Source organism: Peromyscus leucopus, chromosome 14 (genome assembly GCF_004664715.2).
Source record: "Peromyscus leucopus breed LL Stock chromosome 14, UCI_PerLeu_2.1, whole genome shotgun sequence".
Lineage (NCBI taxonomy): Eukaryota > Metazoa > Chordata > Mammalia > Rodentia > Cricetidae > Peromyscus > Peromyscus leucopus.
This window is the reverse complement of record NC_051075.1, coordinates 68,621,036-68,644,517: the sequence shown is the minus strand read 5'-3', so window position 1 is coordinate 68,644,517 and position 23,482 is coordinate 68,621,036. Positions and strand designations below refer to the sequence as shown.

The 23,482-nt window shown below is 43.9% G+C and overlaps 1 protein-coding gene across 2 annotated transcripts in view; it reads left to right on the top strand.

The window, feature by feature from the left end:
* The window catches only part of Fbln5 (fibulin 5), a 73,051-nt gene that overhangs the window by 25,752 nt on the left and 23,817 nt on the right, over positions 1-23,482 (top strand). The gene's annotated exons all lie outside the window — the stretch shown is intronic.

Genomic DNA, 23,482 nt, shown 5'->3' with positions numbered 1-23,482 from the left:
CTGATTCTGCACAAACAACTGGGTGTTCGCAGGAGGGCTTCAAAAAGTAGTATATGACTTAAAAGCACTTTGTTCCAGAATGGAGCATGGAGAAGGAAGAGTGTGGTGCTGTCTAAGGTAGGTCACCTGTGCCACTAAGAAAACATTCACCTGAGTTTGACTCGGAAGATCTTTTCTCACCCCCAGCCTTCCCTCAGACCCAAGCTTCTCTCCTGGCACACAGCAACACGGTGCCCAAGGTGTCTCTCCTTTTGGTTCCAGGGACTTCAGATACTGGAGTCCTTTGGCCATCCATACCTGCTAACTGTGTGCTGTTAGCACTCTTGGGATGTTCCCTGTGAGCCCTGAGTGACAGAAGGCAAGAGGAGAGCTTCCCACTGTTGTGTTCTTCAGGGATTTCTGGTAACTCAGCAGGTTTCTCAGGATTTACCTTTAAATGTTTACCCAGACACCACTGATGCTTTGGTTTGTTTGTTTGTTTGTTTGTTTTTGACTTTTGAGTCAGGGTCTCTCTAAGTAGCCCTAGCTGCCCTGGAACTCACTATGTAGACCAGGCTGGCCTTGAATTCACAGAGATCCACCTGCCTCTGCCTCCCAAGTGCTGGGACTGAAGGTGTGTGGCACCATGCCTGCCTGCTTTGGTTTGGACAAAGCAAACAGCACTAGACCTCATTGGTTCCTTGAGGCTGGAGTGAAATTGAATTAAACTCAGATTAGAACTTTAGAATAAATCATCTGGGGAACTCCAAAGGGGGGGCTTCAATGAGGACAGTAAAAACCTAACAAAGCCTTCTAGAGGATTACAGCCAGGCTGCTCTTTAAGGGGAAGATGAAAGGATAGGTCTCAGTGATTTCTGACCTCAGAAGGTCCCTGCTAGAGAAGGCTGTGTTCTATGCTGCCAGTGACAGAAACCTGACTCACCTGGCTTAAAAACCCAAACAACAAAAGAACACTTCATGTAAAACATGGCACGCCTAGTATAGTTTGTTTTATTTTATTTTCTGTCTTGACCACAGTTTCCCCTCCTCCAACCTCTCCTCTGCCTATCATGTGTTTTAATACTGAAAAAGCCTACGGATATGAATTCTAGACATGGCTGGATCTAAGGGCCTTGGCCTTTTCTTATCTCAGGTTCATATGCTTCTGCATTCTCAAAGAACGCTGCATCTGGCAGTCTGGAAACTTCCATGTTTATGAGTTAACCTGGAGAGATGGCCTCTGATACCCAGAGCATCAGCAAGAGGACATTGGCAGGCTCTGCTAGCTAGCTTGGTCTCTTGCTGTCCTGGAACTCATGCTGTGATCAGCTACTGTGGGGCTGTGACTAAGCAAGGCCTTGTCTAAGGCCATTGGGGACACATGTGTGTCTAAGATTATGCAAAGTGTCCTCAGAGTAAACTGGGGTGCCGTCACTACCTGGGAGCAGTTTGGATGTTAGATAGGCAGGAGCTGGGCCTGGGACCTGGGCCTCTATAGGATAAGAAGGGATACATTCACTGCCTGATTCAGTCATATGCACACATCCTTCTTCGACATTGAGACATGGTTACCAGTAAAGAGGGAGGGGGCCTGGAGTCACCTGTACTACTTACCTGTCTTAGGGAGAAAGACAGGGTACCCAAACTGCCCCTTAAAGGCAAGTGCCTCTCAGTTCATGGGAAATAATCAGAAATAAAAATCCTTGAATAAGAATCCTTCTTTATGTAAATTCCACGCTGTTACCATGTTTGGAGTCAATACACAGTGCCCTGCTCCATGTGGGTGTGGAGGCCAGAGATTGATGTTGGATATCTTGCTCAGTCAGTCTCCATCTTATTTACTAAGGCAGGGTCTCTCATGTGAACCCAGAGTTTGCCGATTTGGCTAGGCTAGCTAGCCAGTTTGCCCTGAAGGATCCTACATCTCTGCTTGGAGTGCTGGGATTATGGGGGCGGGCTGCCACACCCACCTGGCATTTGTATGGGCTCTGGGGATCTAGACTCCAGTCTTCATGCTTGGTCTTCTCCCACTGAACCATTTCTCCAGCCCCTGGCCTCATTTTAATGTGCTGGTAACCTCTGGCCATGAATTCTCATTCCATCCACTCATATACAAAGAGCCAAGTGCTCTTCCTTATCACCCGATCCTCTGTCTTAGTAAATCGTGGGAATGGCTTTGGTGTCTTGTTTATATGTCTTAGAATGGCCATATAACTCACCTTGTAGGTTTTTCTGTACTGACTAGAGGAGATGATGTGTGTGAATCATGCTGTACTGTATGGTGTTCATTAAGTGTGATGCTCGGCTTTCTCTAGCTGGACATATTCTATAGCAATGTCTATTAGGATAATTTCTATACTAGGAAAAAGAAAAATCTCTGGTCACTTACAAGTGAAATATGGCTTCTGAGGGCTTTTTGTCTGAAGAAGTATGTATCACTGACCTCTGAAAGAATGAATTCTTCAGCAATTGAATAATGTTTTGCTGAAAACGGCTCAGAATCAGGCCAGCTACTTGGGAACGAGGTATCAGAGAGAGTGGAATCTTCTCTGTAAATGGCTAAGTGGAGCAGCAACCACAGAGAGATGTCAGGCACAGCCTGTCCCGGTCTGACACTCAGCTCTGCTCCCCACTATCTGTGTGACCTTGGGCAAGTCTTGAGCTCCTGGGTCTCAGTTCTGTAAAGCAGGGGTAACCATTCCTGCCCCGCCAACCTCATAGGGTGGTTAGTTCCTCATAGGCAGAGGAATTCCTTGTTTAAAATCTGCAGAACTCAATGCTTGCAGAGCATCTGAACCAATTGCTCCTATAGAATGTTCATCAGAGTTTGTGATGGCTGATGTTTGCTCATCAATCTCCCAGGAAACTGAGCTGAGCTGTGGAAAAGATAGACCCTATTTGATTATTTGATATAGTCACAAATTATATGTAACTCACACAGAAGCTGGAAGGCTGTGTAGCATGCACACATGAGAAGTTAGCACTCAGGCTACTGTGTGCTTCCCACCACTGCACCCCCTGCCCCCTGCCGCCCATTCTGAGGTCTTCCAAGATTCTCCTCTGTGCTGCTGACTGTGGTTGTCAGTTTCCACTCCCACTGAGAGGCTAGACTGCACCACAGTCATTGACATTCCTGTGTCAAAAGTTCTTTGAGTCGCTTCTAGCTCTTTGTTATTGAAAGGAACGATGCTGTAGGCATTTTTCAGGGGAGGTGGTCAGCATACTATGAAGTTATAATGCACAGTACTTTGGACTTCACACAATAATGCTTTACTGTTTGCCAAAACAGCTATATCAGATCACACTCTAATCAGCAGTGCTAATCAGTATGTTTTGATCTAAAAGCTCACCAACACTTGACATTGGCAAAGTTCTTGATTTCTGCCAGTCTGGTAGTTTATTTTATAAATGGTGCTTAAAAATAACAATAGTCTCTTTGTTGCAAATGTATAGGAATACAACTTATTTCTGAGTGTTGATCTTATGTTCTTTTATCATGTCTAGTCCTTGGTAGGATCCTTTTGGTTATTCTGACAATCACATTATCCAAGGGTAATGGGAGGGTTTTTTTTTTTTTTAATCTTCTAATCCTTATGATTTTTCACTTATTTCTCATGGTTTATGTCCTGGTTGAGATTTTTAGCATAATGTAGAGTAGAAAGTGGCAGTGGGCATTGTGTGTCTCTGGGTAGTAAAAGGGTCACGTCAACTGCTTCGTTGTGAAGAGTAATACTTACTGAGCTGTCTTTCTCTTGTTTAAAAAGTTTATGATGAGGGGCTGGAGAGATGGCTCAGTAGTTAAGAGCACTGACTGCTCTTCCAGAGGACCCAGGTTCGACTCCCAGCACCCACATGGCAGCTCATACCTGTCTGTAACTCCAAGATCTGACACCCTCACACAGACAGACATGCATGAAAAACACCAATGCACATAAAATAAAAATAAATAAATAATTTTAAAAAATTCATGATGAGAGCCAGGGAGGTGGCTCCGGGGGACAGTACTTACCATACAGTCAGGAGGATGGGAGCTTGGGTCCCTAGCAGCACTATAAATGCAGGCATGATAGCCCATCTGTAATCAGGAGACTGAGACAGGCATCCCTAGGCAAGTTGCCTGGCTACACTAAGCTGAGTCAGCAAGCTCTGGGTTCAAGTGAGAGACTGCTTCAATATATAAGGGGAGAGTGTTTGAGGAAGACACCTGACACCAACCTCTGGCCTCCACACATACACACACCACACACACACACACACAAACACGCACACACACACACATGTGCCCCCATATACACGTAGGCATATATGCATATCACACACATACACTCATGCAAAAATCATAATGTATCTCAGTGATAGAGTACTTGCCTAGTAAAGGCAAGACCCCCTGGGTTCTATCCCCAGCATTGCAAATAACATTAATAATAATAATAATAATAATAATAATAATAATAAGATGATGATGATGATAATGAGTAGGTGTTGAACTTATCAAATGCTTTTAATGCAAATACTGTGATAATTATTTTAACATGAATTTTAATTGGTTTTTTAATAATAAAAAGCCTGGAACCAGATATTAGTGTAATTGCTGAAAGATCAGAGAGACAAAGGAAAAAGCTACAGCCACCTCTTACCTCTAGAACTCAGCCTGAAAGGCCTCTAATTTCTGTCTCCTCATGCCTTATAAACCTTTCTCTGCCCAGCCATCACTTCCTGGGATTAAAGGTGTGTGTGCTTCTCAAGCAAAGGTATGAGATCTCAAGTGTTGGGATTAAAGGTGTGTGCTACCACTGCCTGGCTCTGTTTCTCTCCTAGACTGAGTCAATCTCATGTAGTCCAGAGTGGCTTTGAACTCACAGAGATCCAGTACTAAGATTAAAGGTATGTGCCATCACTGCCTGGCCTCTATGTTTAATCTAGTGGCTTGTTTGGTTATCTGATCTTCAGGCAAAGTTTATTAGGGTACACAATATATCACACATTTCCCCTTTTTTGTTTAAAATAATAAAAGGTTATAACTAATATAAGAAAAATTATATACAATAAGTGTATACAATATATACAGTCAAGAATTACATTAACAATGTCTACTCCATTAACATTTGACAGATTTAGAGAAAATATTCCATTATTTATCCTATTTTGGCGAGTCCAAAATGTTGAACCTAATTCACTTTCTATCCTAACTTGTATTACTGACCTAAAACTATCTTTTGATGTCTTTCAAACTTATACACTTTACACATGTTTAGTTTCTTTTCTGAATTTGTTAACAAGAAAAACTATAACTATCTAATCTTCAACTCTATCAGAGAACCAAGAAGGAAATAATATTAACTGAGTAAGCAGGAAGTGTAAACAAGTGATTTCCAAAAAATGTGAGAAATGACAGAAACAGCTGGCTGCCTGGACAGTAACCTAAGGTTCCTTTGCAACACTGGGGCATCCGTTTTTCGGCCTACAGGCTTATCATGTCTGACAGACTTTTCTATGAAGCAGGATTTTCTGGAGGGCTGGCCTTACTTTGTCTTAGCAAGGTTTGGTAGTCCTTTCTTTTGTGTCCTGCTTGTCCATTTGGACAGCATACTGTCAGCAGTTGAGGCAAGGGTACTTTCTTGCCTAGTGGCTAATTTTTGCCACAAAGAAAGTAAACTTCATATAGAGTTTTTTTCAATGCCCATTATCTTCTCTGAAGTAGATTGGTTTTGCCAGGAGCAGACATATCTCATTGTCATAAAAATAAAAATAACTTACGTTATTAAAACATCTTAAATGACATATTCTGTAGATTTCTGAAGTGTTTGAAGATGACCTGTCTATCTAAAATATATCTGTTTGATCTTGTAAATATATCTAACCTGACTACAAGTTTGGCTGTAGTTTCCCAAGTTCTGGGATTAAAAAGGTGTGTGCCACCACTGCCTGTCCTCTACGTTTAATCTAGTGACTTGTTCTGTTCTCTGATCTTCAGGCAAAGTTTATTAGAGTACACAATATGTCACCACAATTATATGCTTTAAAATGTGTTTATGTGATTGCTTACATTGTAGCTTGTGTGTTGTATGCATAGTGTTATGTATGTTATATATATACATATGTTTTGATTTCCAGAGGTTGATGTCTGTTGTCTTCCACAGTCACTCTTCACAGCATTTTTTTTGAGACAGAGTCTTTCTCTGAATCTAGAGCTTTCCAGTCCATCTAGACTGGCAAGGTAGTGAGCTCTAATGATCTGGCTGTCTGCCACCCAGCACTGGGGTTGCAGGCATAAATGGCCACACCTGGCTCTCTTACATGGGTCTTCAAGTTTAGGCCTAAACATGAGGCACCAAAGACTTTACTGAGCGAGCTACCTCTCCAGTTCCTGGTAGGTTTTCTTCTCTCTCTCCCTTCTTCTTTCAAAGATTTATTTATTTTTATCTTATATACATTGGTGTTCTGCTTGCATGTATGTCTGTAGGAGGGTGTCAATCCCTCTGGAAATGGAGATACAGACAGTTGTGAGCTGCCATATTGGTGCTGGGAATTGAACCCGGGTCCTCTGGAAAAGCAGCCAGTGAGTGCTCTTAGCTGCTGAGCCACCTCTCCAGCCCCTGGTAGATTTTCTTATTATCCATTTTGCATATTCATTTATGAGATGACTGCTTTGGTCACAGCATAGCATAATTTGTTTAAAATATCTGTCTGATTTGTTTGGCTAGCATTTTGTTTAGGATTTTGGATAGCAATAGCTACAAATTAAAGTGGCCTCTCACATTCCTGTTTTGAATTATTCTGGCTGATTCTGGTATCATATCATCTTGATAGAGTGAGATGTTTTTTCTTTCTTATTCTCTGGAAAGTTAAACTGATCTATTCATGGACTGTTTCATGGAAACTTCATTAGAATTTGCATGTAAGATCATTGAGGTCTGGTATTTTTTTTGTGTGTGAATGGGAAGGTTTTCAGCTGCCAATATAAATTCTTTACAATTATGGGGCAATTTGACCATTTGGACTTTCTAGTCACTTTCTTTTTCCAGGCATGGTTTTACTATGTAATGTAGACTTGGCTCAGACTCACTATGTAATCCAGGCTGTTCGCGAATGGGCAGGACTCTGCCTCCAAATTGTGGGTGCCGGGATTCCAGACAGGCATCACTATATTTGACTCTTAATTCCTTCCTCAATACTTTTGCAAAGTTATGTTTTTCTAAAGATTACTCCATTTATATTTTTAGATTCATTTGAATGAACTTTCTCCTACATTCTCTGAATGATCTTTTTATTCTCTGCTGCATCCATAGTTTCTCTTTTATTTTCATTCCTAATCTATTTGTGCTAACTTAGTTTTCTCATAAAGGTTAATTTTTATTATTTTAAATTATGTGTATGAGCATGTGAGCCTGCTGAGGCCAGAGTCATCAGATGACCTGGAATTGGAGGTACAGGTGTTTGTGAGCTGCCGGTTGGTAGCATGAACCAAACTCCAGTCCTCCACAAGAGCAGCACATGCTCCTCACAGCTGAGCCACCTCTCCAGCCCTCTAACTTGTTTTTATGAGGTCAAATATTGACAAGTCATAGGGCAATTTTAAAGAACCAACCCTCAGCTTTGCTAATCTCATTTCTGTTCTTGTTCTCCTTCTTTTTTATTTTTTCTACTATTACCTTTCAAAAATATTGTTTTAAATTGTGTGTATGTGTGCGTCTATGTTTAGATAGGCACATACGTGACCAGTATGTGTGTGTCTGTGTTTGGATAGGTATGTACATGCCCCCACAGAAGAGATCATTGGTCTCCTGGAGCTGGAGTCACAGGCATCTGTTGGTGCTGGGAACTGAACCCAGGGCCTCCGCAAAAGCAGCACACATTCTCAACTGTTGACTCATCTGTCTGGCCCTTTGTTGTGATCTTTATCGTCCTCTTTTTAAATGTTGGATTTTTTCCCCTTTTATAATTCCTCAGACTTGATACATAACTCATTAATTTTAAATGTTAAAATTTTTCTTGATATCAGCACTCAAAACACACACACACACACACACACACACACACACACACACACACACACTCCCTGTCTGTTCCACAAGTTTGAATAAATAGTTATGTGTTATTTAACAATTATGTCTGAGAATGTGTTTAGGATTTTGTCTTTGTGTAGACATTTTAGAGTGTACATACACAAATCAAGATGGGATAATGTCTTAGTTACTTTTCTATTGCTGTGATAAGACATGACCAAGGCACGTTATAAAAAGAGTTTATTTGGGGCTTATAGTTTCAGAGGGCTAGAGACCATCATGGTGGGGAGCAAGCATGGCAGCAGGCAGGCAAGCAGGCATGGCACTGGAGCAACAAACAGCTTAAATCTTGGGACACAAGCATGAGGCAGAGAAAGCTAACTGGGGATGGTATGGGCTTTTGAAAGCTTAAAACCCATCTCCAGCGACACATCTCTGTAGCACAAATCTTAAAAGGTCTTATTAATAAAATCAAACCCAGAGCCAGGTATTGGGGTGAACGCTGAATGATCAGAGAGACAGAACAAGCCATAGCCACCTCACCTTGCCAATTCCTCAGCTGATCCTGTTTCCTCAGACTGGAAGTCTCTGAGTCCTCATCCAGAATGAATCTCAGCTGACTTGCTGCTAAAAAGCCTAAAAGCTTAACCAGGCTCTAGTTCCTGGTCCTCATGCCTTATATTCCTTTCTGCTTTCTGCCATCACTTCCTGGGATTAAAGGCATGAGTCACCAAGCCTGGCTGTTTCCAGTGTGGCTTTGAACTCACAGAGATCCAGACAGATCTCTGCCTTTGGAATGCTAGGATTAAAGGTGTGTATGCCACCATTTTCTGGCCTCTATGTCTATCTAGTGGCTGTTCTGTCCTCTGACCCCAGATAAGTTTATTAGGATGCACAATATATTGGGGGACACAACATATCACCACACACTTCTGCTGTGGGATATTCTGTATGTTAAATGTGTCGCTCTGATTGGTTAATAAATAAAACACTGATTGGCCAGTAGCCAGACAGGGAGTATAGGCAGGACAAGGAGAGAGGAGAATCCTGGGAGTTGGAAGGCTGAGGCAGAGAGATGCTGCCAGCCACCGCCATGACAAACAAGATGTAAGGTACCGGAAGGCCACGAGCCACGTGGCAACTTATAGACTAATAGACATGGGTTAATTTAAGATAAAATAATTAGATAGCAAGAAGCCTGCTATGGCCATACAGTTTGTAAGCAATATAAGTCTCTGTGTGTTTACTTGGTTGGGTCTGAACGGCTGCAGGACTGGCGGGTGAGAGAGATTTGTCCAGACCATGGCCCAGGCAGGAAAACTCTAGCTACACACATCCTTCAACAAGGCCACATCTTCTAATCCTTCCTAAACAGTTCCATAACTGGGGACACAAGTATTCAGATATATGAGCCTATGGGGGCCATTTCTCATCCAAGCCACCACAGATGGCCTCTTCCACATCTGGACTACATGGTATAGCCTTGTTCCCAGGCTACTGTAATGTATAAGCATTACTTTATATCCTCTCCATGAGAGGGGGTTGTGAGAAGCTGTAAGCATCTGTAGATCTAAAACTAGAAAGGTATTATAAAGACAGGGGGTGGTGAAGTGGAACCTGAGGAACTCTGGTCCTCACTGGATCCTGCAGAGTCTGGAGTGGGATGGTATTGAGTTGGTGTCATCACTACAGAGTGTGCTCTGTTCATAGTCTGAGGGAAAGCTGTGTTTAATTGCAAATAAATGATTAAAGAATTTAAAAAAAAGTGCAAGGTGATAGAATTTTTTTTTAAGCTCCGTTTCAATCTTTTGGGCCCACCATAGTATGGTGGTTTGTTGTTGACCGAAATGACATTTGTCATAGAGCACACAGCATTTTCATTCCATTAAAATTGAAGAATATTCTTGTTTTTATTGTGATTATATCTGAGAGTCTGTGATGTATGTAGTGGTGAGTTTGTCAAATGACACAGAGGTTGGGATTTATCTTTTCATGTCGACTTCCATTTAATTGCATTCTCATCAGGAAGCATGGTCTGCCTGATATTGGTTCTGTGAAGTTCATTTGGAATATGTTTGTTACTTTAGTGTTTATGGTGCCCAGTGCCATAGAACACAGAATTTGCTTGGTTGATATTGCAGAGATAGTGAATGATGAATGAATGGCTGTCTGTTGACCATTTATCCCAGGAGTTGTCTTCTCTTGAAGTCAGACCATCTAATTCTGTCAGCCAAATTGAATCATGGAATATCCTACACATTCCAACATGTGATGATTTGAAGAACTGTCCTCTGGCAGACACGGAGGGTTTTCTGCTTGCAAAATTGGAGACCTGAGACTCTACCACAGTCTTAAACTTCACAGATGTAGATAGTGATCTTCCCACATAAGTAATTAATGTATGACCTGCAGAGAGGCAATTTTTCCAGAATGGCAATAATTCTATTAATTCATTAAAGATGGCATGTCTTCCAGTGAATCTCTCTCTTTTCCTCTTTGTGTGTGTGTTATATGTATATCTTTACATGTATGTGTATATATATGTGTATATATATATATATATATATATATATATATATATATATATATGACTATGCATGATTGCATGTGATGAAGAAGCCAAAGTCAGACATCAGATGCCTCTCTCAGTTGCTCTCTACCTTATTTTTTGAGACAGGGTCTCTCATTAGACCTGGAGTTGATTGGGCCAGACTGCCTGGTCAGTAAGCCCTGGGGATCCTCTTGTCTCTGCCTGCCCTGTGTTGGGGTTACAGACACATATAACTATGATTACCTTTTACATGGATGCGTGGGATCTAAACTTGGGATCTCATGTTTACATAACAGGCATTTTATCAACTGAACCATCTACCCAGCCCATCAAGGGAATTTCTTACCTTATTGAATCCCCCAAACTTAAGCATGATGCTTTTATTAAAAAAAAAGAACATAGGAGATTGACATCAACCTAGTTAGTAGTGGACCAGTTAAATTCTTGAGTTATCTGCTAACCATCTCTGGCTTCTTTTATCATTTATAACAATGTGGTAATGTCAGAGACTTGCCTAAAAGGATGTAAGTGAATAAAAACCAGACTTAGTTCTGCTCATGAAGAGCAGTAGACAAAAGAATAAAAACTTGTGATCTGGTCAGCACTAGTCACTACAGTTGGCTGATGAAGTAAGGAAGAACGTGAAGCCTTGGCTCTGACCAGCACACTTCCCCTTTTGAGTCAATAACCACTCTGGCGTATTAAAGTGGGAAGAATAGCCGGGCGGTGGTGGCGCACGCCTTTAATCCCAGCACTAGGAGGCAGAGCCAGGCGGATCTCTGTGAGTTCGAGGCAGCTGGCTACAAGTGAGTTCAGGAAAGGCGCAAAGCTACACAGAGAAACCCTGTCTCAAAAAAAAAAAAAAAAAAAAAAAAAAAAAAAAAAAAAAAAAAAAAAAAAAAAAAAAAAAAGAAAATAAATCACCACTGCTCTGTCTTTTCAGCAGCCCCTTTTGATAAGCCTGTCAAACGGGTCCAGAGAGGGGTCCACAGGGAAATACCAGAACATTCTGATTTCAGAGCAAATCCTAGGAAACATGGCAGTGTTTATATGGTGTTCATACACCACATGTTTCTATATTGCAACAAACTTCCTATATTGTAATATGCTCACATAATTTAACCCTCTTTATGTACATTATATAACCATAATTGCAATGTTTGTAGAAGCAGTATTTGTGATGGAGGTATGCCAGGCCAACCAAAAAGCAGAGGACACCACACTATGATCTCTTTCTAAAGTGACATCAGGTGGATCTCCCCCATCAGGCTACCTCTTGTTTTAACTTTTGCCCTCTCTGGCAGGTGTGTAATACCTGCTTTGTGTGCTGAGGCAAGCCATGGACTTCTCCCTCAGTGTTGGTGTCCCTTCTTCTTGTGTCCTCCAGGGGGCCTCCTCTGCCTGTCTCAGCTTGGGTAGGCACCTGGCCCTCAGAAGATCCGATTTGTCTGCCGCTTAGGACACAAGAGTCAGGAGACCTGTTTTCTCAGAGGAGGTGGGTGTGTAGGAAGACTTCCCTGAAGGCCACTGTGGAGCCAGTTTGGGGGATTCGAGCCTGACTTTCAAGCCCTTTCTCTCTTCCATTTAGAAGATAGAGCCTCCTGCCGTTCCTCCTCCTCTCCCCCCTCCTCCGCTAGTGAAACTCCACAGTCTTCTTATCTAAAGACCAGTCCCTGACTGGGAAGACCAGTTCCCCGACTGGCACTGTGGTAAGGACTTGGATTATACTTACTTGGTCCTACCCAGTTACTATGGTCACTAATTCTTGTTATACTTGAGAAAATCTGTGTTTTAGGGGCTTATAAAAAGAATCTCTCAGAATCTGTTTTTACATCATGTCTCTAAAAAGTGGGGGCAGGGGATTTGAACCAGGTCCGGCCTAGCTCCCCTGTGACTACTGTTGCCCTTTGAACCTAGATATTAAGAGGCTGGGTTCACCCCAACACTCCATTATAATTCAGAGTTCTTTGCACCTACTTTCTTCCTGTTGCCCCTCTGCCTTCATGGTTTTCCTCTCCAGCCACTTCCCCCCTGGTTCTCAGGTCCCATGCAGTAACACTAAGTTGCAGAAAGATGGGGTCTGTTTGAGCACAGAGCTGGGATCCTCAGGGCACAGCATGGTCGCTGTGGTCTTCCTTCTGGGATTTAGCTGCAGATCACAGGTCACTTGTTTATCTCTCTGATTAGGAACAGTTTGTAAAATTTGGAATGAAGCCCAGTGAAGAAATAGGCTTTAATTATCAGCCATCAATGTTTGTATTTCAGTAAAACACATACAATACAAAATGTGCTGCCTTGTCCGTCTTCAGGGTTATAGCTCAGCCATGTTGTGAAACAGACCTCAGATCTCAGAACTTCATCTTTCAACTTGAAAACTCTGCACCTATTGAGCGACGGTCTCTTCCCCTGGAAACCATCATTCTACTCTCTGTCTCTATTTGACTCCTGGTGAGCATGTCACAGAAGAGTCAGCTAGTAGTTGTCCTTTGCAATTGGCCTATTTTTCTTAATAGAATGTCCTCAGGATTCCCCCAGGTCGTCACATGTAACTATGGTGTAGCTCTAGTAACCCCTGCCCCCCCCCCCAATGCCCTAAGACAAGGAGACTCAGCCTACTTATGTCCCATGAGGGTTTATCATCCTGAAGATGAGTGAGTGTGGGTGACAGTACCCAATCCTTGCTCCACTGATAATTTGCTCTGCTGGCTGGGGCATGTGCCTTTACTCATTTGTTACACTGAGCTAGCACAGCAGAACCTCAGAGAGCAGTTGAAAAGATGTGGTGACATGTTGTTGGTGAAGAACTCAGCATGTGCAAGTCCTTTACAAACGTGACTGTTCATTGTTATGGAGATGGTTATGTCCTGTCACGGGTTGTCAGCAACTGTATGTGTCAGGCACTGTACTGAGATGCAGAAAAGCCCTGGTCTTTGACTCAGGAACTCCTGTTCTGCAGGAGAGAACCCACCTATTTATTTATTTATTTATTTGTTTGTTTGTTTGTTTGTTTATTGTGGTAGCCATCTTAGTGGATATGAAGCAATTAGCTATGAAATGAACATTCTGTGCCCAGTCCTGTTCTTGGCATGGGGGCAGCCTCCAAAGGCAATGTTAAAACTGGTCTATTGGTGACACAAGATCCACATTTCTAAACACACGAACACTTTCATCAATATCACTTAGGGTGTCAGTTCAGAATACTGGCCACTGGAACTCTCTCCAGATGTCCTGAGATAGGAGCTCTATTCAGAAAAAGAACAAAACTGCAAGGAGACTCATACACATACCATTGGCAAGGTCAGCAGCTCTTCATGGGGCTACGTGTTGAATCTTGCTGGGGTTCCCACTTAATTGGCCAGGATAGGCCTCTGTCACGCGTTCTAATCCAGAGCCTCCCAGAGGTTCCCAACCTGCAGGTGAGGGGGAGAAGCTCGGGATTGGACACTGTTTCCTCCCAGCTGGGAGAATGGTTCCTAAGCGATGCCTGCAGCCTCTGTCATTGCAGCCTCCTGGTTTCCCTCACATGTCCACATACAAACCTGTCCCTGCTGGGGATGCCCTACACCCCCCCCACTCCCTTTGTTATCTAAATGGGGATTGTCTGACCCTGTGTGTTCTCAAAGATACGCCCATGTGTCCTTTGTCTTTGAATCCCTAGAACCTAGGACAGTGTTGACTCATGGCATATGCACGTGGCACAGATGCACAGTGGATGTTGGGCTCCGGGAACCATGCCCTTAGTGGCAGGGGGGAGGGCTGGTGAGGGGAGCTGGATGGCCAGCTGGTTGACTGCCCTGTGCAGCTCCTTCGATGTCCTGTGTCCTTACTAGAGAAACCCAGGCTGCTGCTGACCTCAGAGGGTGGGTATGAAGGGCGGCACCCATTCCATAGGCCAGGTAAATACTCAATCCTGAAAAGTGTTTACTCAGTTCCAGCATTTATTTTACTTTTCAGTGATATAATGCAGTTCGTATTAAACGCAAAGGGTGGTGAGAAGCAGGGCGAGGCTTCACCCCTGGGCTGAGTGGGTAGCTCTTGCTTCTAGGTTAGGGCTCATGGCCATTCCTCACCAAAAGCCAGTGTCTCCCAAGACTCTGGCTGTCTATGGCACCCTCAGTCTGCTTCTGTGATTCCTGCGCATCCTCACCTCTTCCTCCCATCCACTAAGGTTTTACCCCTCTTGGTGATAGGAAAGTTACTTTCTTTTTTAAAATTTTTATATTTATTTATTTGTTTTTTTTTTTTTTTTTTTGTGTGTGTGTGTGTGTGTGTGTGTGTGTGTGTGTGTGTGTGTGTGTGTTTGAGACAGGGTTTCTCAGTATAGCTTTGGAGCTTGTCCTGGATCTCACTTTGTAGACCAGGCTGGACTCGAACTCACAGAGATTTATCTGGCTCTGCCTCCCGAGTGCTGGGATTAAAGGTATGCACCACCACTGCCAGGCTGAAAGTTACTTTCTGATCCACTAGAAAGGGGAGCTCATTGGCTCCTTCCAGGGTAGAGCAGAAGCAGCAGGAGAGAACGTTAGAATGGGCAGGTCCCCGATGAAGTACTGAACTCTCCACTGACTGGCTTACTTCTTGAAGTGTGTTATATCAAAAGAGCTGTCTGTCACTTCCTCAACCCCGCCTTGCCCTAGGAAATGGGCTTACAGGAATGGATGTAGGTAAGATTCTCCTCCATCCCTCAGCATCCATATCTGTCCCCATCTCCCAGAGTTAAGACACTACACGTCACATGTTCTGCTCACACATTTCTTTTTAATTAAAACAATTGTGGATTTTGTATGTGCATTTCGATGTTTGTGCCACGCACATGTGAATGTATGTGTATGAAGGCTGGAGGATTATCTTGGGTGTCATTTTTAGTGCCATGTTCCTTTTCTTTGAGACAGGCTCTCTCATTGACTTGTAGCTGACCAATTAGGGATCCTCCAACCCGTCTGTCTCCCCAGCACTGGGATTCAAGCCTGTGCCCCATGACCAACACTTTTATGTAGGTTCTCGGGATCGAACTCAGGTCCTTGTGTTTCCAAGGCAAGCACTTTACCATTTGAGCCATGCCCCAGTCCCACTTACATACTTGTTTATGAGCTATGCCTGTCTTCTGTACTTGTACAAGCTCTAAGAGGGCAGGTGAGGTAACTCTGACCAGAGATAGGATGCTGAGATACAGAAGGTCAGCGATATGTACAGGCTTGTCCTGGTAAATTGGCAAGAGACTCAGAGTTTGATCCAGGGCCTTCTCACCTCAGGGATGGGAAGGGCACACCTGCAGATTTCCTTACCAGTGGAGCTCTGAGGGTGGCCCAGAAGGGAATGTTTGTTGCTGCTGCTGGACTGATTAATTCCTTGGGGTGGATTTGCACACCTGCGTATTCTCACACAAGTACCAGGCCTCATGAGGGTTTTGTTTTGGATGGAAAAATAGATTGGATTTCTACTTGTGTCCTAAATGGTCCTGCTGACATCTGCTTTCAGGGCAGGGTGGTTCATCATTTTCTTCCTCTGACACTTCTCAGAGTAAACTTTCTCTGGGATATCAAGCCTTCTGAGGAAGAAAGAGGAAGCTATATTCAGGCATTGCTATGAAAGTCCATGCCCTGCCTAATTAATATGTTGATGGAACAGGAAGTGAGATCTTGGGAAGTGATGTTGTTTGGATAAGGTCATGAGGGTGAAACTCTCTGTTGGGACTTACAAGGAGACAAAGAGCCTTGAGGGCTTCAACATGTGAGGACTTTCTCCAGACACTGAAAAATGGTTGTGCCATTAACTAAGAACAGCACTGGGAGGAGTGTGTGTGTGTGTGTGTGTGTGTGTGTGTGTGTGTGTGTGTGTGTAAAAGAAATTCACAGACTGTAACACTGAGAAAAAGAAGACAGGAGGACATTGGCCATAGTGGTGTATGATTTTAATCCCAGCACTCTGGAGGCAGAGGCAGGTGGATCTCTGTTCCAAGCCAGCCAGGGATACATACTGAGAACCTGTCTCAAAATGAAATGAAAAAAGAAAAATGAGGTGCAGGAATTGGCTCAGAGAGAATGAGGAAACAGTACATGTGGGGAGCCAGGAAAATTTCAGGATTCAAGATCCATGCATTTATGAGCTGTGATCTTGCAGATTTGGTGAAAAATAAGGCCATGTGTTGTAGGAAAGTCTTGACCTTTCTCCTACTTGGATCTCTGTGCTTTAGTTGTCACCTTGGGGGCAGTGTTTCTAAGAATTTAGTTAAGATTTGGGGAATTGATTTACTCATGGGAAACATAACACTACCAGTGAACTAATAGGAGGGAGGGCCTTTCAAGGCCGTTACCCTGTAGGTCAAAGCCTTGGTACACAGTACTACAGTAGGCATCCATCACTATAGGTCAAGATTGAATCATGGAGATGGATGTGTACTGGAGTAGTAATCTGTGTAGGTCAGGCTATACTAGGAATTTTATTTATTTATTTTTAAAGATTTATTTTATTTTTAATTATGTCTGTGTGTGTGTGTATGTTGTGTGGAAATGTACATGTGTGAGCATGTGAGTACTTGTGCCCATGATAGCCAGAAGATGTGAGTGAGTACGGTGCCCATGATAGCCAGAAGAAGACACTGGATCCCACAGAGCTGGGGTTACAGGTGATTGTGAGTTGCCAGATGTGGGTCCTGCATCCCATACTTAGGTCCTCTGCGAGAACACTATATTCACTTTTAACCTTTAAGCCATCTCTCCAGCCCTAAGGGGCTCTAAGAAGACTCCAAATCTTCAGTGCATCTATGGGGGAAAAGGTTGGTTACAAGAGCTCTTCGGATATCAGAATCCACAGATACTCATGTCTCTTGTTACAAAGTTGCCTAATATTTTCATATAATCTGCTCATCCACCAAAAACCCTAAACCATCTTTAGACTGCTTATGATACCCAATACAACAAATTGCTATTTGAGTAGAGACTATATTGTGTTGTTTGGGTGGAAAATGATGATAAGACAAAAAGCTGATTGGTGGCTGGATGTCACCCTAGCATGTGGAAAGAGCAGAAGAATTGAGCCTCTGAGGCCAGCCATGGCAATATAGTAAAACTCTGTTAAAGTGTGGGGTGGGGTAGGTGGGCAATAAAATTGGTGCACTTCCAATGTCCTTATGTCCTAAAGCAGCAGCTGGTAGAGTGTATGGCTGCAGAACCCAGGGGTACAGAGGACTGAGTGTGCTGTTGTAGCCAGCAGGCTTTATTGCCTGGGTACAGAACTCAGAATCACTCAGAGGAGTCTAGCACCTTCTTATGCAAAGTGAAGTCCCTGGGCCAGAAGCAGTGATGTCATCTGGGAGCTGTTATGTGTGCAGAATCTGAGATTCCATTCCCTTTTAAAAAGATCCACACTGATTTGTATAGACATGAAAGCTGAAAAGCATTGCTCCTGTACCGATTCCTCCACCCCACATTCACTTAGATCACTTCAGAATAATATAGCCCCAGACATTCTTATATAGTCAATGGTTTTTGCAGATAGTTAAGTTTGGAAAGTGCTGCCTGGTATACATCCCAAACTCTTCTCTGCTGATGGGCAAATGGGAAGAATTTAATAAATGAAAATCTAATTTGAGTGTTATGCTGTTTGCTTTGTAGTCACAATAGTGTCCTAAGCCTTAGAACCCCTAAAAACCATGTCCAGATTGCCAATCAAAGCCATGTCCAGATTGCCAATCAGCAGGCCTGCCCTCTTTGAGAACATCTTGACTCATGATGCTCACAAAGACCCGTGTGTTGTCTCTCCCCTGCTGCTGTGGCCACCCATACTCTGGCACGGGTTGAATGGACTTGGCCAATTCACTGCCCAGTTTGAAAGCAAGGCCAGACAGTTGCTGTTTCCCATGCATCCTGTGGATGAAAATAATTACCCACCAGCCAATATGATCCTCATTACTTACATACTTAGATCAGAGCTAAGGCCATCTGAGAATGCTCCTCTAAGCTCTCACTTTATGGAGAGATGAAAAGCAACCAGGGAGAGTCTGGGTCTCAGATTCCAGCTGGTTCCATGTGAGATGGAAGGAATCTTTTGTTGTTGTTTGGAAAATGGACTACATATTTGTTGCCTAATTAGTGGTACAATGCTTAATATCGAGCATTGAGAAAAGGGTCATAAACACAGAAGGATTTGACTCCTAATGATCGTGCAAGACCATCAGGCACATGGAGTGCAGATGTGCTAGGAATTTTGCAAGTGAGTTCTCAAATGCTGAGGTCTTTAATTAAGCAGGTGTTTGGGAAGTAGGTCCTGTGTGGCTTCCAGCCTTGGCTGGGTTGGGCTGCCTGAAAAATGGCAGTGACCCAGCCCAGCAGCAGGGTTGAAATAGCCTTCACACGGAGACGCAGGAATGTGGCAGTATTATTCTCTTTCTTATCAGACCCCATTAGCTTGGGCAAGGAAGGAACAAAAAATGGGCTGGAAAAACATGTTGTTTCACCGGCTAAAAATTCACTACCGCAGAAATGATTTCTGCCATGTCCACAAAGGAAGAGCGGAAGGAACCCTTGGAAAGGTGTGGACTTGAAGTACTCTTGGACAGCTTCTCCCACTGTTGCCCAGCAAGAATGTTTTACTTTGCCTGATGGTTTTTCTCACACTAGAACAGGCACGTTCAGCAGAGGCTCCCTACGTCAGCTTCACTTGGCCACAGAATTGGAGCTTGGGTGCAGAAAGGGAAAAGTCAGATCTTGCAGGGTTGAAGAATGGCTGTGGAATTCTGTAAGACTCGTCTCTTCATGTCTCAGTTGCCTGTCATCCTAGAAAGGTCCCCCAGATGCCGGAGTGTGGAGGTAGAAAGTGAGATGCTGTTGAAGGTCTCTGTCTGTCATTTCCCTCTCTTGCCATAATCTCCTACTGGGTAGTATGTGGGATGGGAGGGAGGGAGACCCTGGCCAGGTCCACACAGCTCACTGAGTCTCAGTGCTAAGGTCTTGGAGTCTCTGTTAAGTTCTGCAGGAGGCAGAAGCCGGACTTCCCCATCTTCCATGGTTGGTAGGGACAGCTTGTCACTGAGAAATGAACTGTAAAGTCAGAGCACCCACTCTGTGGCAGGCAGTGATGATGGGGTGGGTATGCTTGGTCATTTAATAATCTCCCAGCAGCCTTTGAGGCAGCTGCCTCAGCAGCTATTAGGTGTTGGTTATATCTGCACTCCTCAGTTATCAGTGCAGGAACCCTAATCCACCTTCATCAATGCTAGCTCCTCAAGTTCCTATTCTTTCCCATGCTAGCCTTTTCTGAAGGGGTCTATGGGTGGTTTTATTTCCCATCTTAAACTTTGGTGCCGAGAGAATGGCTCAGAAAATGTTCTCCCGGTGGCATGGGAGCCATGATTGTTCTGTTTTATAGTTTTAACTTTTAAGAGTTTCATGTATGTATATGTCCTTTCACCTCCACGTGTTATGGTGCCTATGTGGAGGTCCGAGAATATCTTATGTGAGTCCATACTCTCCTTCTACCACATGGGTCCTGGGACTCAAACCCAGGCTGTCAGGCTTGGGAGCACACGCCTTTACCTACTGAGTCATCTTGCCAGTCCTGTCATTTATAGTTTTAAATTTTAATTCAATGTTTCTTTTGATTTTCCTTTCCCACAGTGTTTTGCTATGTAGTGCTGGTTAGTGTAATACTCAGTTTGTAGCCCAGGCCGACTTTGAACTTTTGGCAATCCTCCTGCCTCGGCCTCCCAGGTACTGAGATTACAGATATGTGCCACTGTATTCAGCCTATGTAAAAGTTTTAAAAGTTTTATTTTTATTTATGCACATATGCCACATGTGTGGGGATGCCCACAGAGGCCAGAAGAGGGGATCAAATTCCTTAGAGCTAGAGTTCTGGGACCCAAACTCAGGTCTAGAAAGAGAGCAAGTACTCTTAACCACTGAGTCAGCTTTCCCGCCCTGAAAGCTGAAAACATTTTCTTTTAGTTAGAATTTATGACATGAAAATAGTCTAAATATTTCCCTGTTAACATTAAGGAGTAAATGTTGAAATGTAGATGTGTGTGTCTATAGGAACACTCCATACGGCAACAGCAGGCATACATTTGCATGCTATTTGTGCTGCAATGTGTCTATGACGGCACATTGTCTGTTGTGCTTATGTATAGGAATTATTAGCTAATTAACTGAGAATCAATACAAAGGTTGCTCTTGAAATCATTTTAGACAGGAAAAAAAGTGTTGTGTGGTGCTTTGTGAGAAGGGACATCAACTGGACACAGAACTGCAGTAGGATACCCACAAAGTCTTCAGAGAACTTGAAGAGTAGGGTGGCCTCCACTGCTCACCTTTGCTCCAGGGCCTAGTGCCTGTCGTAGTTTGTAGGAGGCAGCCCCTTCTCATAATGCCTCTTGAGAGAATATTTTGTTGTCTCCAGGAAGGTTGACAGTTGTGTAGTGATGGGAGAAGCCAGTACCTTCATTTGGTGCCTCTGTGAGACCTTGACTAGACTCAGAGAGTCTTCCTTCCTTCATTCTGCCGTGGCCCACCTGCCCATGTCAGCTCATCCTCTGGCTGAGAAGATGGGATGTAGCGAGTAGCATACCTCATGTAGACATTGTCCTGGGCCCAGGAACCCGCTCTGCCTGTGGGTTCCTCAAAAGGCATCAAAACACAGAATTGACTGGTTTGATGCCTTTTCTGAATGAACAGTTGTCTGCAACTAAAGACTACTCCCTGGGGGACTCATGAAGACGCAGTGACAGCCTAGCCAATGCCTCATGGGACAACAAAGCTGTGGAGCTCGATGCAGATGAGGATTTCTTTCTGGGCAGGAGCAACACTGGGCTTTTCCAGGTTCCAGAAAATGTCACAAGAGCTTTCCTCCAATTGCTAAGGGGCTGGTCACCTGGAAAGCAGTTAGACTTTGTCCCAGCTGGGGAGGAACCAGCCACAATTGCTGTGGTAGACTCCTCCAGGTGCTGGGCAGCTGACTGGCTGCAGCTTCTGGGAGGAAGCAGGGAGCCAGCAGATGATGCTTAGTCGTGTGACAGAGGGCTATGCTTGACGTCAGCTCCCCAAATGGCTCTCTCCCTCCCTTCCTCCTCCCCTCCCTCCTCCCCTTCCTCCTCCCCTCCTTCCCTCCTCTCTCTCTCTCTCTCTCTCTCTCTCTCTCTCTCTCTCTCTCTCTCTCTCTCTCTCTCTCTCACACACACACACACACACACACACACACACACACACAGGGCCCATAGAGCATAAAGAATGAATAAAGTGACTGTACTCACTCGGCATTTTTTTTTTTCTTTAAGGAGACCATTCCTAACTATCACACAGGAAAGGAAATAGACATGATTGCACACAAGGATAATGACACCTGCTCAGGTTGCCGTAACTTATGCTTTTCCACTGATGCAGAAAAGGACGCCCTGCCAAAGAATGTCCTTGGAGCCATTCTATGTATTTTTTCCTTCTGTTATTTAAGTCAGATGTATTTAATGTAAGCAATTCAGTTGTGAGCTGGAATCTGCAAGGCCTCATTCACCCCCTTGTGGAAACACAGAGCACACACTTCCAGTTTGGGCTCCTCTGGCAGGTGGGTAAGCTGACAGTGGTGTGCAGGGTGGTGGCTGCTTTTAAATCTCACATCCCCAAATCCCATCCGGTAGTTAACTGGCTGAGGAAGCCTGGCTGGGGCTTAAGGGCACTCTTAGTCTAGGGACCTACTAATTCACTAGGTTCTCAAAACAGACTTTATATTGACAATTCTGTATAAAAAATATAGCGAAAGCTAATTAAATTAAGTGAAAATGAAATTTAAAAATTCACTTTATCCGTTTATGTAGTGCATGTGTAGGTAGGTGGTCATGCCAGGGCATGCATGCAGAGCTCAGAGGACAAACTGTGTGAGTCAGTCTTGTCCATCCACCATTTGGGTTCCAGAAATTGAACTCAAGTTGTCAAGCTTGGTGGCAGGCACTTTTTTACTCACTGAACCATCTTGCTGGCCCTAAATTTCCAGTTATAGATACATACACAGAATCAGGGTATCACAGAGTAAAGTCTTTAGTTTGGTAAAGCAGCAGAACATTGAAAAGCATGTTCACATTTGTTTGGACATGGACAGTAGGCCCGTTTTGAGGTCCCCCACGTCCTTCTGCGATCAGTCTCCTGTGCTTGGGTTCTGTTGGATTGTTGTTTATGTTGCATGTCACACAAAGGCAGAGGCTTGGGGACTTGTCACCTCAGCTCCTTCCTTCCTTTCGATCACTCTCACTTCCCCATTCGCCTCACATCAGGACAAGAGCTGAGACTCCAAAGGCAGAGTTGTTCACAGGGTATAATCACCATTCATCATCAGTTCCTGCTGGGGAAATGTAAATATGTCCTGGCCAATGGTGGAATTATTTATTGTCATAAGCTTGGATGGGGATTGGGACAAGAGTGGACACTGGCCAAGCATTATTCCCTGACTCCCCTGGGAGACTGGGCTGTATGGGCAGAGCTTGGGTGGAAGGGAGGCAAAGGGCAGGGGCAGGAGTTTGCAGCAGAAAACTGGGCTGGAGCTTTGCATGTTGTCACAGTGTCAGGGTGGAATGGAGGTGCCACTACCTTAGACCCAGACTCTTGGAGGATATCCATGCTTAGAGCAGTGAAGGTTGGCTCCCCAGAGGAACCCAGACACCTTGTCACTTTGGAGTCTGGCAGGGATTCATCAATTTTCTTAGTGTTCAGTTGTTGTGGATAGTGGGTTGTGGAAGTATCATGGCTGTATCATTTAACCCAAAGATACCACTGCTTACGTGGCTGAATGTCACACTCAGCTGTGCTGGCTTCCTAAGCACAAAGCATGCCAAACCCAGTGCCATGCAAAGGCTTGTCTCAAAGAGCTGACACTTCTGGGTCCTGGAGCCCCTGACCTCCACTACACACATGCAAATATGTTTAGCTGTTATTGAACCCAGGACCTTAGGCATACCAGGCAGATA